The sequence below is a fragment of the Gopherus evgoodei genome, chromosome 4 (assembly GCF_007399415.2).
Source record: "Gopherus evgoodei ecotype Sinaloan lineage chromosome 4, rGopEvg1_v1.p, whole genome shotgun sequence".
Lineage (NCBI taxonomy): Eukaryota > Metazoa > Chordata > Testudines > Testudinidae > Gopherus > Gopherus evgoodei.
The window spans coordinates 105,340,319-105,353,906 of NC_044325.1; the positions used below are offsets into that span (position 1 = coordinate 105,340,319).

The window sequence follows — 13,588 nt, forward strand, 5'->3', positions numbered from 1 at the left end:
GTCTGTTTATATCAGCCTGACTTACCATTCAGAATGAAATGTACAGCTCATAAAATTCATGAAATGTCTTACTGCTCTTCATAATTAAATGGCACCATATAAACAGCCACTGTACCCTTTGCTTTTGACCAAACACTTAGTAAATGGCAAACAGAAAAGGTTATTTTCAAGCACTGTTGTCTTTTTATTAAGCAGATTCCACAAAAAGAAGCTGGGCAGTTTTATGTTACAGCATTTCATTGCTTGGGATATTCCATTGGAAAAGATGTATAATTATTAAAACAGGATTCAAATTACTGAAAAAAAATCCTGTTTGATATTTTTAATCTATCAAGGATAAATATAAACTAGTCAGCAGTGGCCGATCAATTGAAATCCTGGTCACCACAAAGCTTGCAGATGACTACATCTGTACATTGCCACAAGGCAACATTGTTTCAGAAGATGACTAATGTCTAAAGTGCATGTTGCTTCATCCAACTGCCAGTTAATATGCGAGGAGAATGGCACAGGTTTAACTCAGAGGATGATTCAACCTTCCATGTGACAATTAATCCAAGATCTGGGTACATATGAACAAAATCAACTGTTCTGTGATCACCACCACTGAATGTCCCAGACCCTTCCACTGGGAAAGATGCCACAAAATTATTATTGATGTTTGATGTCAGCAACCCAGTCTCCTGTGGAAGGAAAACAGCCATTCAATGGGAAGGGATGAGCATGAAAGAGAAAGGTGAGAGGTAAGAGGACTAGGGTAAACTGAGAGAAAGGTAAACACAACAAGTTCAGAGCTGATAACAAGAGAACCAAAAAAGTATGAAGATGACAAGAGTAAGTTCCCAACCACAGAAATCTGCAGTCTCAGTGTTTACTTCTTACATCAGTACTGTGCAAGCTTGACCCATGATTTAAACAAACAAAAAAGTGCTTTCTTTAATGGTACCTTCCACACACACATATACACCCTCCCAGACTCGCACCTGAAGATGTTTGTTGATTTAAGAGGACCTACATACTGCTCTAAAACTCTCCAGTAAAACCAACAGGAGGGCAGGGCTATATCAGGAGTTCTGAGGCCTCTTAAAAGCTTCAGCTCACAGGCCACACAGGATGGCATAAGAAGGGGAATTCTTGGAAAGCAAGGGTAGCTATTTGCTTCCTGGGGAACCACATACACGTTAGAATTTTGTTCTTTTTAAAATGGCAAATTCTTCCCCTCCCCTCACCCCCCAAAAAAGGTTTTCTGGAGGAGGGCGAACTTTTACCACTATTTACAATTAAAATACATTAAGCAGCTCAGTTCATTTTAAACTTCAAATTTTTCAGACTATCTTTCAACTTCTGATGAAAAATGCCACTCTTGTAGTCTGCAGAGCATTTTAGACTGATGTCAAACTTCTCTTTTCTCTGTGAGACGCATAAGAGGGGACCTAATCCTACTTAATTTCTTTATATTTCAAGATGTTCTCTAACAGAGGGTGGCAATCCAGATTCAACAACCCGTACTGACAGAAGTGGCTACTTCTAGTGCAGTGGATATTAATATATTTACTTTCATGTGATGAAAATTGTCATCACTGAGTAACTTTCCTGCTCATCCTTTAGCCATTTTTATCCCACTATAATTACCTCCCGTGGACAGTTTGGCATTTCCTTCCAATCACAGGTTGCAGTACCAAGGAACTGCTAAGTGGTAAACACTTAATCTATTTATTGTTTACCCCAGCTTCCAGTTTCATCTTAAAGAGGGTCCATTACTTTTATTTACTCTTCTGTGCACTTTCACAGCCTCTCTGGGGAAGAACATCTCCCTGTGCGGTGCTAGGTGTCTGTGTGTGACTCAATAAACTGCACCAGTAGTGGTGTTTTTCCACCATGTGTTGCTGCAGCATAATTTTCTAGTTACCTCTGCAGTCACAGGAGATTGCATGACTATTAGCTGATTGTTTTGGGGTTCTAATTATCTTAGGTACAGGAGCACTGGTAATATAAAGGTGAATATTTCATAACTAATTGCTCTCTCAGGGGATAAGGAAACCAGAAGGAAATAATAAGTTTGAGATCTCCTTGTTTTTTGTGTAAACAGTGTATCTGTGGTAACATGCTGCGTATTCAAGTGTTGGATAAAGTCTCCTCTTGTCTGATAAGAATGGAGATAATTAGCAGTAATTTATGCACCAGTCTGTTCACGAGTGGCGTTGGAAAGCTCAGAAGGAAGCCATTTCCCCGAGCATGGACCTGAATCATTGTAATTGTGACAGCAGCACTTGTTACCAAAGAGACACAGAAGAACCTGTTCTTGTGTCATTAAGACTTAGGGTTTGGTTCAGAAACAATTAACAATACTGCAAAAAAAGTCAAAGATTTTAATATTGTGGATGGACATAAGTAGTGAAGTGAGTACTTAACTAAGGCCCTCAAACACAGATACCATCTCTTTAGTCTGTGCTATTAGTGCAAAGACTAGATCTATCAACAAAGAAAGATGCTTTAACAAAGCAGATCACCTAAAAAGCATGCTGCATAACAGAGCTTGCCTTAAAAGGACTTCCCTATCAAATCTTTATTTTATCTTAAGGGAGAGATGGTTCCTTAAAGTCTGCTAAAACTATATATTGTATATTAACTGCTCACAGATCAAATACAGTCAGAGCTCACAACATCTCAATGTAACATACAGATACTTCAATGAGAAAGTTTAATTTGAGTTCAATCCCCATTCCCATTCTTCCCCATTATGCTTTTTAAAAAATGATGCATATTATTAACACTCCCACATAGGAAACTGCTATAGAATCTTTAACACAGATGAAACACCTACTAGAGCTTTGTAGAAAACCAAAAGGATATAATTCCTTATCCAATTCTTTCCAAAATCATTTTAAACCATCCTATAGAAACTCTTTGGTAGGTTACAAATTTCTTTTACATTCTTTAGGAAGGCTCAAAAACCTTGGGAAAAGGTATAATTTTGTGTAAATCTCTTCCCTAATAGTTATGTCAGTGATCCACAGAAAGCACCTCTTTCTGGACCCAACTCAAGAAAGTCTCTAGTCAAGCCAGCACCTAAGGAAATGCTTAGGGATGGTCTTAGTCACATACTAAATGCTTTCATAAACAGAGCCTTTGCTCTGCATACATCTGTGAACACTCCAGCAAATTTGGCACAGAAGGGCACTAGAATGGAGTTGGGATTGTCTCTGATTTTTTTAAATCAATTTAAAGAAAAAAATCAGTTCAGCTAGAGTAGGATTATTTTCCTCTTGGGTGTCTTTTTTACTAGCTGCTCTCTTGCACACAAATATATGGTATGAATTTAACTATCAGCTTTTACTACAGAAAAAAACCCCTAAAGCTACAAGTATTGCCAGAAATTTCTCACCCAAAGTAAGGACGACTCCCCTTCTCTTTCAGTTGCAGTAAACCCACTGAGATAACCATATAGTTGAGACTGGAGACAGAATGTCTAATTTAAACTTGGGGGGTGGAAGGGATTGTTTTCAAAATTCACCCTCAAACTCTCATCCAAATCTTGCACATAGGGTCACTAATGAACCATACTGGAACCCCAAATCTGAACTCATGTCGATGTTATGGAGTGGTTGAAATCTGAATCCAAACCTTGATCTAAATTTTGGGCTCTGGTTAAGCAAGCATTTAAGTTGTTGTCCATCCTCTCTGTTGAGGATCAGGACTCTAGCAGGGATATGTGCATCCAGAAGATGAATGCATGACAGGGCTTTGGCTTCCTCAACCGTGGGATGCTGTTCCATTAAGATAGTCTACTGGGAAGAGATGGAGTACACCTAACCAAGAAGGGGAAGAGTATCTTCAGGCATCGACTTTAAACTGGGTTCAAAAGGAGAAGGAGACAAAAGCCCACAGGTAAATATAAAAAGAGTGACCTGAACAGAGGGTTAGATGTTGGGGGCTAAGGGACATGGAAAAATTACAATAGAGTCATAGGAGCAACAAGAGAGAAATCAGTGCAGGAGTCTGCTCAACCTCTTAAATCTCTTAGATAAATGCAAGGAGTCTGAGGGATTACCAGTAAGAACTGGAAGTATTCATACATAAGCTGAATTATGACTTAATAGGCATCAGAGAGACTTGGTGGGATAAATCTCATGAGTGGATTATAACAAATATCGAAAACAGGACCTGATAGTAATGGGGGTCCTTAACTACCCAGATATCTGTTGGAAAAGTAATATGGCAACACACAAAATTTTCACTTAGTCCTTGGAATGTATTGGGGACAACTTTTTGTTCCAGAAATTGGAAGAAGTAACCAAGAGAGGCAGCCGTTTTAAGCTTGGTTTTGACAAATAGGGAGGAACAGGTAGCAAATCAAAGTGGAAGGCAATTTGGGTGAAAGTCATCATGAAATGAAAGATTTAATTATTCTAAGGAAAGGAAACAGTGAGAGTTGCAGAATAAGGACACTGGACTTAAAAATCAGATATTAACTGACTCTGAGAACTGGTAGGGAAAGTCCCATGGGAAGAAAATCCAAGGGATAACGGAGTTCAGGAGAGTTGGCAGTATCTCAAAGAGACAATATTAAAAGCACAACTACAAATTATCCTGATGTGAAGGAAAGATGTATGAGGCTAATATGGCTTCATCAGGCTCTCTTTAATAACTGGAAAATCAAAAAGAAATCCTGCAAAATGTAGAAACGGATAAATTGCTAAGGAGTACAAATAATAGCACAAGCATGTAGGGACAAAATCAGAAAGACTAAAGCACAAAATGAGTTACATCTAGCAAATGACATAAAAGACAATAAGAGGTTCTTAAATGCATTAGGAGCAAGAATAAGATGAAAGAAACTATAAGTCCTCTGCTTACTTGGGAAGGAGAGCTAATAAATGATGACATCAAGAAAGCTGAGATGTTTAATACCTATTTTGCTTCAGTCATCAATAAAAAAAGGTAATGGTGACCAGGTACTCAACACAATTAATATTAACAAGAGGGAATGGAATGCAAGCCAAAACAGGGAAAGATCAAGTTAAAGAATATTTAGATAAGTGAAATGTGGTCAAGCCTGATGAAATTCATGCTAGGATACTTCAGGAACTAGCTGAAGCTATCTTGGAACTGTTGGCATTTATCTTTGAGAATGCCTAGAAGATGAGTGAAGTGCCAGATGACTGGAGAAGGGCAAATATAGCACCTATCTTTAAAAAGGGGAACAAAGAGGAACAGGGGAATCATAGACCAAAATAACTTTGATACTTGTAAAGACACTGGAACAAATTACTAAACAATCAGTTTGTAAGCACTTGGAGGATAACATGGTTATAAGGAATGCCAGCATGGATTTATTAAGAACAAATTGTGCCAAACCAACTTCCTTCTTAACAGGGTTACTGGCCTAGTGGATATGGGGAGGAACAGCAAATGTGATACACCTTGATTTTACTAAGGCTTTGACACAATCCCATATGACATTCTCATGAGCAAACTAAGGAAATGTGATCCAGATGAAGTTACTGTAAAGGTGGGTGCACAACTGGTTTATAAACTGTACTCAAAGAGTAGTAGTCAATGGTTTGCTATCAAACTAGGAAGGTGTATTTAATGGGGTCCCTCAGGGGACAGTCCTGGGTCTGGTACTATTCAAAAATTTTGTTACTGACAGAGAGCATGCTTATACAATTGTGGATGTCACAAAGCTTGAAGGGGTTGTAAACCCTTTGAAGGATAGGAATAGAATTCAAAATGACCCTGACAAATTGGAGAATTAGTCTGAAATCAACTAGATGAAATTCAATAAATGTAAGTGCAAAGTACTTCACTCAGGAAGTAAAAAAATCAAATGTACAACTGCAAAATGGGGGAAAACTAGTTGTTAGTAGTACTATTGAAAAGTATCTGAGGGTTATAGTGGATCATAAATTGAATATGAGTCAGTCGTGAGGCAGCTGCAAAAAAGGCTATTATTCTGGGTATATTAATAGGAGCGTTGTATGCAAGACACGAGAGGAAATTGTCCCACTCCACTCAGCACTGGCAAAGCTTTACCGGGAGTACTCTGTCTAATTCTGAATTCCACACTTAAGGAAAGATGTGGACAAATTGAAGAGAGTCCAGAGGAAAGAAACAAAGATGATAAAAAGTTTAGAAAAATTGTTCTGTGAGGAAAGGTTAAAACACTGGGCATGTTTAACTGAAGAAAACGGAGTGTGAACCTGATAACAGTCTTCAAATATATTAAGGGCTGCTACAAAGAGCACAGTGATCAATTGTTCTCCACATCCACTGAAGGTAGGACAAGAAGTAATGGACTTAATTTGCAGCAAGAGAGATTTAGGTTTGATATTAGGAAAAACTACCTAGAAGGGTAGTTAAGCTCTAGAATAGGCTTCCAAGGGATGTTGTAGAATCCCCATCATTGTAGATTTTTAAAAACATGTTGACCAAACACCTGTCAGGGATGGTCTAGGTTTACTTGGTCCTGCCACAGCGCAGAAGGTTGGACTTGATGACTTCGAAGTCCCTTCCAGCTGTATGATTCTATAGGCTTATAGGTCTGGGCCACTGAATCTTGGCCTTTCTGAATAAGCCCTTTAAGTTTCATGTTCATAAATCAATGAACAGATTAAATCTGACAAAACAATTATGGCATAATATGGTGTAATCTTTACTACACTGAAAAGCAGTCATGTTATTAAACTATAAACTAAAGGTTACTTTTCCCAGATGCGTCTCCGAGATTTTAAATGAATGTTTTCAGAACAGACCTTTGTAGAACTGTTCTAATTTACTCACATATACAAATTATTTTAAAAAAAGAGTTAAGCTTGATAGTATGTTTTGATGTTAGAAAATGTTAGAAAACACTCTTTACAACAATTCTATGCCTTCAAATAAACCCAAACATAATAAGCACTGCAACTGTACAGTTAAGGAGTCTAGCCTGTTCCCCATAGTCAAATAACCTTTCATGACTACCATCACTCCTTAATAGATTCACACCAGCCACTAGGGTGACCAGATGAGATGAAGAAAATAATAGGACACATTGTTGGGGGTGGCGGGTCCACCGGTGAAGGGAAAAAAAAAACGAGTGCTGCCGACGGAGAAAACAAAAAAAAAGCTGAGTGCTGCTGGTGGAGTGAAATATTGGGACAAATTGCATCCTGACTGAAGATCACTTGGGACAACCATCCAATATCATGACGGTCCCAATTTTATGGCACGTCCGGTCACCCTACCAGCCACACTACCCTAATTTTACAACCATTCCCACGAAGTTCAGCATAACACCATATTTACAGATTATAAACTCCCATTTCCCATTCAAAAGATCTGTTTGTCATATACCTTAACACTAAAATATATTGCAACATTGCTCCTTTTATGCCATACATATCATTCAACAATTATATTCAGTAGCATCAAGTCTGAGATGCGAATGGACAGCAAATGTGAAGGTAAATTTGAATGATTTGGTAAAAGAAATATCTGATAAAGAGGCACTAGGACTGCAAATGCACCTAGAGGTATCCATGCCCCTATTAGAGAAAAACTATTTGATGCTGTCTAACTGATATATATATCACTATTCCTGACAATTGACATCAGTGGTAGTGACAGACTGACAAAAGGAAAGGGGACAATCTGCAAGAAGAAATGTTCTTACAGTCCTAAGATTTAGGCTTCAAAATTCACAGAAAGCATTGTTTCACAAACACCACCACAGCACATGCTCTTTCCAGTGTTCCAAAAGCATTCTGAAGACCAACAGATTTCTGTATTTTAAAACCATGGAGAAATTATGCAGTTTGATGGACTGGGGCTGGGGATGGAAGAGAGAAGGGAGGCTCCAGGCAGAACTAGGGATGGCAGTTAGTGCGCTAATTCACCCAGAATCTCATTGCATCAGAGATGGATGCATGAATTCCAATCAAAGGCAGAAATCTCCACTAGGATTTTTCATTATGTATCTCTAGTGCATAATTCTGCACTTGTGAAGCTCCCACTGGCATTACTGCACCCAGAATGAGTGAAGAATATGCAAGATAAAATCCACATTATGAATTAGGAAGACAAATTTACCCAAAGGATGCATTTTGTTTATATAATAAGGTTGTACATGACTTTAATCCACTCTATCATACATATGTTCACTAAGGCCTAGATTAGTGTCATTCCACCAATGTAGGTTACATTTAGATCCTAATTCATCTGCAAGCTGACATTAGAGTCAGTTTATCAACATCACAACCAATACTAGTCTCATTTCACAGTAGCCTTCAGAAAGCCTTTGACAAGGTCCCTCACCAAAGGCTCTTAAGCAAACTAAGCAGTCATGGAATAAGAGGAAAGGTCTTCTCATGTATCAATAACTGGTTCAATGATAGAAAACAAAGGTAGGAATAAATGTTCAGTTTTCAGAATGGAGAGAAGTAACTAACGAGGTTCCCCAAGGATCTATTCTGGAACCAGTGTTTTTTAACATATTCATAAATTATCTGGAAAAGGGGGCAAACAGTCAAGTGGCAAAGTTTGTAGATGGTGCTAAATTACTCAAGATAGTTAAGTCCAAAGCTGACTGCAAAGAGATACAAAGGGATTTTGCAGAACTGGGTGACTTGGAAACAAAAGGGCAGATGCAAATCAATGTTGATAAGTGCAATGTAATGTACATTGGAAAACATAATCCCTACTATACTTAGAAAATGATGAGTCTAAATGAGCTGTTTCCATGCAAAGAGATCTTGGTTTTATTGTGGAGGGTTCTCTGAAAACATCCACTCAATGTGCAGTGGCAGGAAAAAAAGCTAACAGAACAATAGGAGCCATTAGGAAAGGTATACATAGTAAGACAAAATACTTGATATAAATTCATGGTACACCCACCCACACCTTGAATACTGAGCGCAACTCTGGTCACCCCATCTCAAAAAAGATACATTAGAAATGGAAAAGGTTCAGAGAAAGGCAACGAAAATTATTATGGGTATGAAACATCTGAGGAGAGATTAAAAAGACTGGGACTGTCAGCTTAGAAAAGAGATGACTAAGAGAAGATACTAAGTGGAGAGAACTTTAAAATTATAAATGGCATGGACAAAGTGAATAGAAAAGTGTTATTTACTCCTTCACATAACACAAGAAGTAGAGATCACCCAATGAAATGAATAGGTAGCAGGTTTAAAACAAAATTAAGTACTTCTTCACACAATGCACAGTCAACCTATGGCTTGTTGCCTGGGGATGTTGTGAAGGCCCAAAGTATAAGGGTTTTAAAAAAAGAATTAGATCAGTTTATGGAGGACAGGTCCATCAATGGCTATTTGCCAAGATGGTCAAGGACAACTCCATGCTCCAGGTCTCCCTAACTCTCCGACGGCCAGAAACTAGGACTGGATGACCGAGGATGGATCACTTGATAATTAGCCCTGTTCTATTCATTCCCTCTGAAGCATCTGGCAGCAGCCACTGGTGGAAGACAGGATACTGGCTAGAAGGTCCATTTGTCTGACACAGTATGGCCATTCTTACATTCTTAACCGCAAGAAACCCTAAATTGCAACAGGTCTGGCCTGATACACCAGTGATAAATTCTGACTTCAGTCCTAATCCAAATACCACCAGTAGTTTTCCAGTAACTAAAGGAAAGGGCTGGAGCTTATTTATTCATTATAGGTTTCATTTTGTTCAGAACTCCATATCATACATGGCAGCTTCCTTTTGGGACATATTTGGAGAGAACTGGATAAAACCAAATTGAGCCCATTAACCACCTGAATAACTTCCAGGTAAGGGGGAAGTGATTTGCATACATATAAACCAGTTCACCCACCCTGGAATTTCAGCCACTTCTTGGGTGGAATACAGCAGCTGTGTAACAGGGAATGGCAACCCCACCACTGAATAGTTTAAGATGGGAAGTGAAGCATACTACGATTGCAAATTGGCTGAAGAGATGTAAACTAAGCATTCAGAGACTGCAGTGCATTGTGGAACACTATGGACTCCGGGATCCTGGAACAGCCTCTCAAAGGAAGTGATGGAAGTCTTATCACTTGTGTAAACTCTGGACTGAATAAAACACTGGAGAATCTATTGCCTACACTACACTCTTGTGTTAGAAGAGGCTGCAAAGGTCAATTAAGGTATTTCTATAGTTCTGTATTACAGCTACTTTCGGTTAGTAAAATAGCTCAGCCCTGTCTGCGTTGGGCCCTCTGTTCAAAGAGAAACCACATGAAAACTTTTTACAAAGGGTTGTTAGCCTATTTATTAACAGTTACACAACTTTGTCAACTGATGTTTCTTTGGAAGTAAACTAATTTCTAAATATTCCTCCCTCCCGCTCCAACTCACATGTCTGACTACTAAATTATCAGTCAATTAGTTTGAGACTTTTAAAAAGTCTTCATAGCATCATGGAAATTAGAAATGGAGACCTATTGGGTCATTCAAGATGGATGTGTTTTGTCCAGTACCATTTTCAATGTATCCAGGGATGTGAGTTCCACAACTTCCCAACAAGGATTTTCTAGTCACATATTTCACTATCAAGACATTTTTCCTGATTGTAGCCTATTCCTTTTCAGATTTTCATTCCATTAATTGTAGTTCTCTTTCATTCTAAATAATTAATCTCCCTCTTTATTTTACCCCTCAGCTATTTGCAGATTTATGCTCTCCCCATAGTTATTGCTTAGCTGAGCTATACTTAGCTAGCGCTTTTATATTTCTCTATAAATCAGTCCCTCCAGCCCCTTGTTCACATTCATTTTTCTTTGAACTCACTCTGTAACTATACCTTTCCAGTAAATTCGCCCAGATCTGAACACAGTGTTCCAGGTACTGGATGACACTGTTCTGAAATGATTTTCAGAAACTGGACCTGATTATGAACCCTACATCTTATTGAATCTCAGATCTAACCAAACTGAAATAATGGCAAGGAGCCAAGTCATTTGAAAATAATGTGCCCTATTTATGCTGCACTACAGGTTGACACACAGTGTCTCAAGGCAGCTTTAGAAAAAAACACTGCACTCTGGAAAGGTCTCTGCAGCTGTAGTTCAGTCATATTTCTTGCAAAATAAATAAAATAAAAACAAAAACCCTAGTCTTAATTGTGACGGGCTGGGTCACAGAAACCCCCTTGGGAACTGCCAACTGATGTGCCAAGACTACTTCTGCCCCTGCTTTCCCTGCAGCTCAGGACTCCAGCACCTTATCTTGCTGAGCCAGACACACCTGTCTGTTCCAACACAAACCCAGGGTCTGAACCACGTGCCACAAAAGCTGCAAACTTAACTGAAAGCAACTTACAGAAGTGTTTCTGTCTTTAACACACAAATGCCCAACTCCCAATGGGGTCCAAACCCCAAATAAATCCATTTTACCCTGTATAAAGCTTATACAGGGAAAACTCAAATTGTTCACCCTCTATACCACTGATAGACAGATATGCACAGCTGTTTGCTCCCCCCCCCAGGTATTAATACACACTCTGGAGTAATTAATAAGTAAAAAGTGATTTTATTAAATACATAAAGAAGAATTAAAATGGTTCCAAGGAGTAACAGACAGAACAAAGTGAATTACCAAGTAAAATTAAAAAAACACGCAAATCTAAGTCTAATACAGTAATCAAACTGAATACAGATAAAATCTCACCCTCAGTGATGTTTCAATAAGTTTCTTTCACAGACTGGATGCCTTCCTAGTCTGGGCACAATCCTTTCCCCTGGTACAGACCTTGTTCCAGCTCAGGTGGTAGCTAGGGGATTTCTCATGACGACTCTCCTTCTCTCTGTTCCACCCACTTATATATCTTTTGCGTAAGGTGGGAATCCTTTGTCCCTCTGGGTTCCCCCTACCCCTCTCTCAACTGAAAAGCACCAGGTTAAAGATGGATTCCAGTTCAGGTGACATGATCACATGTCACTGTGAGACTCCATTACCCACTTGCAAGCACACAGGTATACAGGAAGACTCACAAGCAGGGCTGGCTTTAGGATGTGCAGGGCCTGATTTGAAAGAGTTGCCGCCGAAATGCTTCCGAAGACAGCGGTAGCGATTGAGCTGCCGCCAAATATAGCGACAGCAATTTGGAGGAAACTCAGTTGGTTGCTGCTGTTTCCAGCGGCACTTTGGCTGAGGGTCCTTCCTCGGCAGCAGTCGTCTTCCAGGGCCTTACCTTGTGGGGCCCCTCTTCCGGACACTGCGGGGCCCTCTGAGGCGTGGGGCCCGATCACAGGAATTGAGGGAATTGGCCTAAAGCTGGCCCTGCTTACAAGTAAAACAGAGCCATCTACAGACAATTGTCCTGGTTAACGGGAGCCATCAAGATTCCAAACCACCATTAATGGCCCATATTTTGCATAATTACAATAGGCCCTCAGAGTTATATTTTATATTTCTAGTTTCAGATACAAGAGTGATACATTTATACAATTAGGATGACCACACTCAGTAGATTATAAGCTTTGTAATGATACCTTACAAGAGACCTTTTGCATGAAGCATATTTTAGTTACATTATATTCACACTCAGCAGCATACGTTCATAAAATCATATAAAAAGTGCAATGTCATATTAATATAATATTAATGTCAAAAAATAAATCAAGCACTCTGCAGCCCAACAACACTCCCTCAAATTTGAGAGGCCTTCATCAGCAGTTGTGTGGGGCCAGGGCACAAAGGTGACACACATTCAGTGTATCACTTCAGTTGACAGTTTCTATAGAGCCCCAAACTCACCTTAAAGAGGACTTCACTTGGTACAGCCATCAGGGGAAGGAGAGGTTACTTAACTTACAGTAACTTCAGTTCTTAGAGATGTTTTGTCCCTTTGGGTGCTTCACCATAGGATGCGGGCACAGTGTGCTCTCAACTGGAGAATGCAGAGCATGAGCAGCATCCATGGGCCTGCACAGAGCAGTACCCTGTGCCTCCAAACAAGTGCATATAAGGAGGTGCAGGCCCGCTGTCCCTCAGTTCTTTCTTGACTGAAAAGCAGAAGGGAAGGAGGTGGAGCACTCATAGGGACACGACATCTTGAAGAACTCAAGTTACTGTAAGTTGAGTAACCTCTTTCTTCGAGTACACATCCCTATGGATGCTCCACTGCAGGAGACTCCCAAGCAATAAATCAACGAGGAGGAAGGCGTTGAGGACACAAGTTCAAGACAGTTTGGAGATAGTATCATCTAGTAAAATGCAATAGGACTTTGCAAAGGTGTGGAGGGAAGACCTAGTTGCAGTCCTACAGATTTCTGTCATGGGAAGGTCTTTCAGTAGAACTCTAGATGTGGTATGGCCTCTTGTGAGCGTGCTGTCACTCTGTCAGGTAGGTGCATCCCAACAGAGTCATAACAGGTTAAAATGCAGCCCAAAACCTACATTGACAGTTTTTAAGTGGAAATAGGGTGTCCCTTCATCCGCTCTGCAAATGGAACAAAAACTCAGAGAGGCCTGAAAGGTCTTAGTCCTGTTATAGTAGAAGGTGAGAGCCCTTCTGATGTTGAGTGTACATAGGCTGGTCTCTCTGGAGGCATGAGACTTTGGGTAAACCACTGGTAGGTGGATCTCTTGATTAAAT

At 39.6% G+C, this 13,588-nt stretch overlaps 1 protein-coding gene across 4 annotated transcripts in view; it reads right to left on the reverse strand.

Annotated features, from left to right (window-relative positions):
• The window catches only part of TUB (TUB bipartite transcription factor), a 296,542-nt gene that overhangs the window by 262,431 nt on the left and 20,523 nt on the right, over positions 1-13,588 (reverse strand). The gene's annotated exons all lie outside the window — the stretch shown is intronic.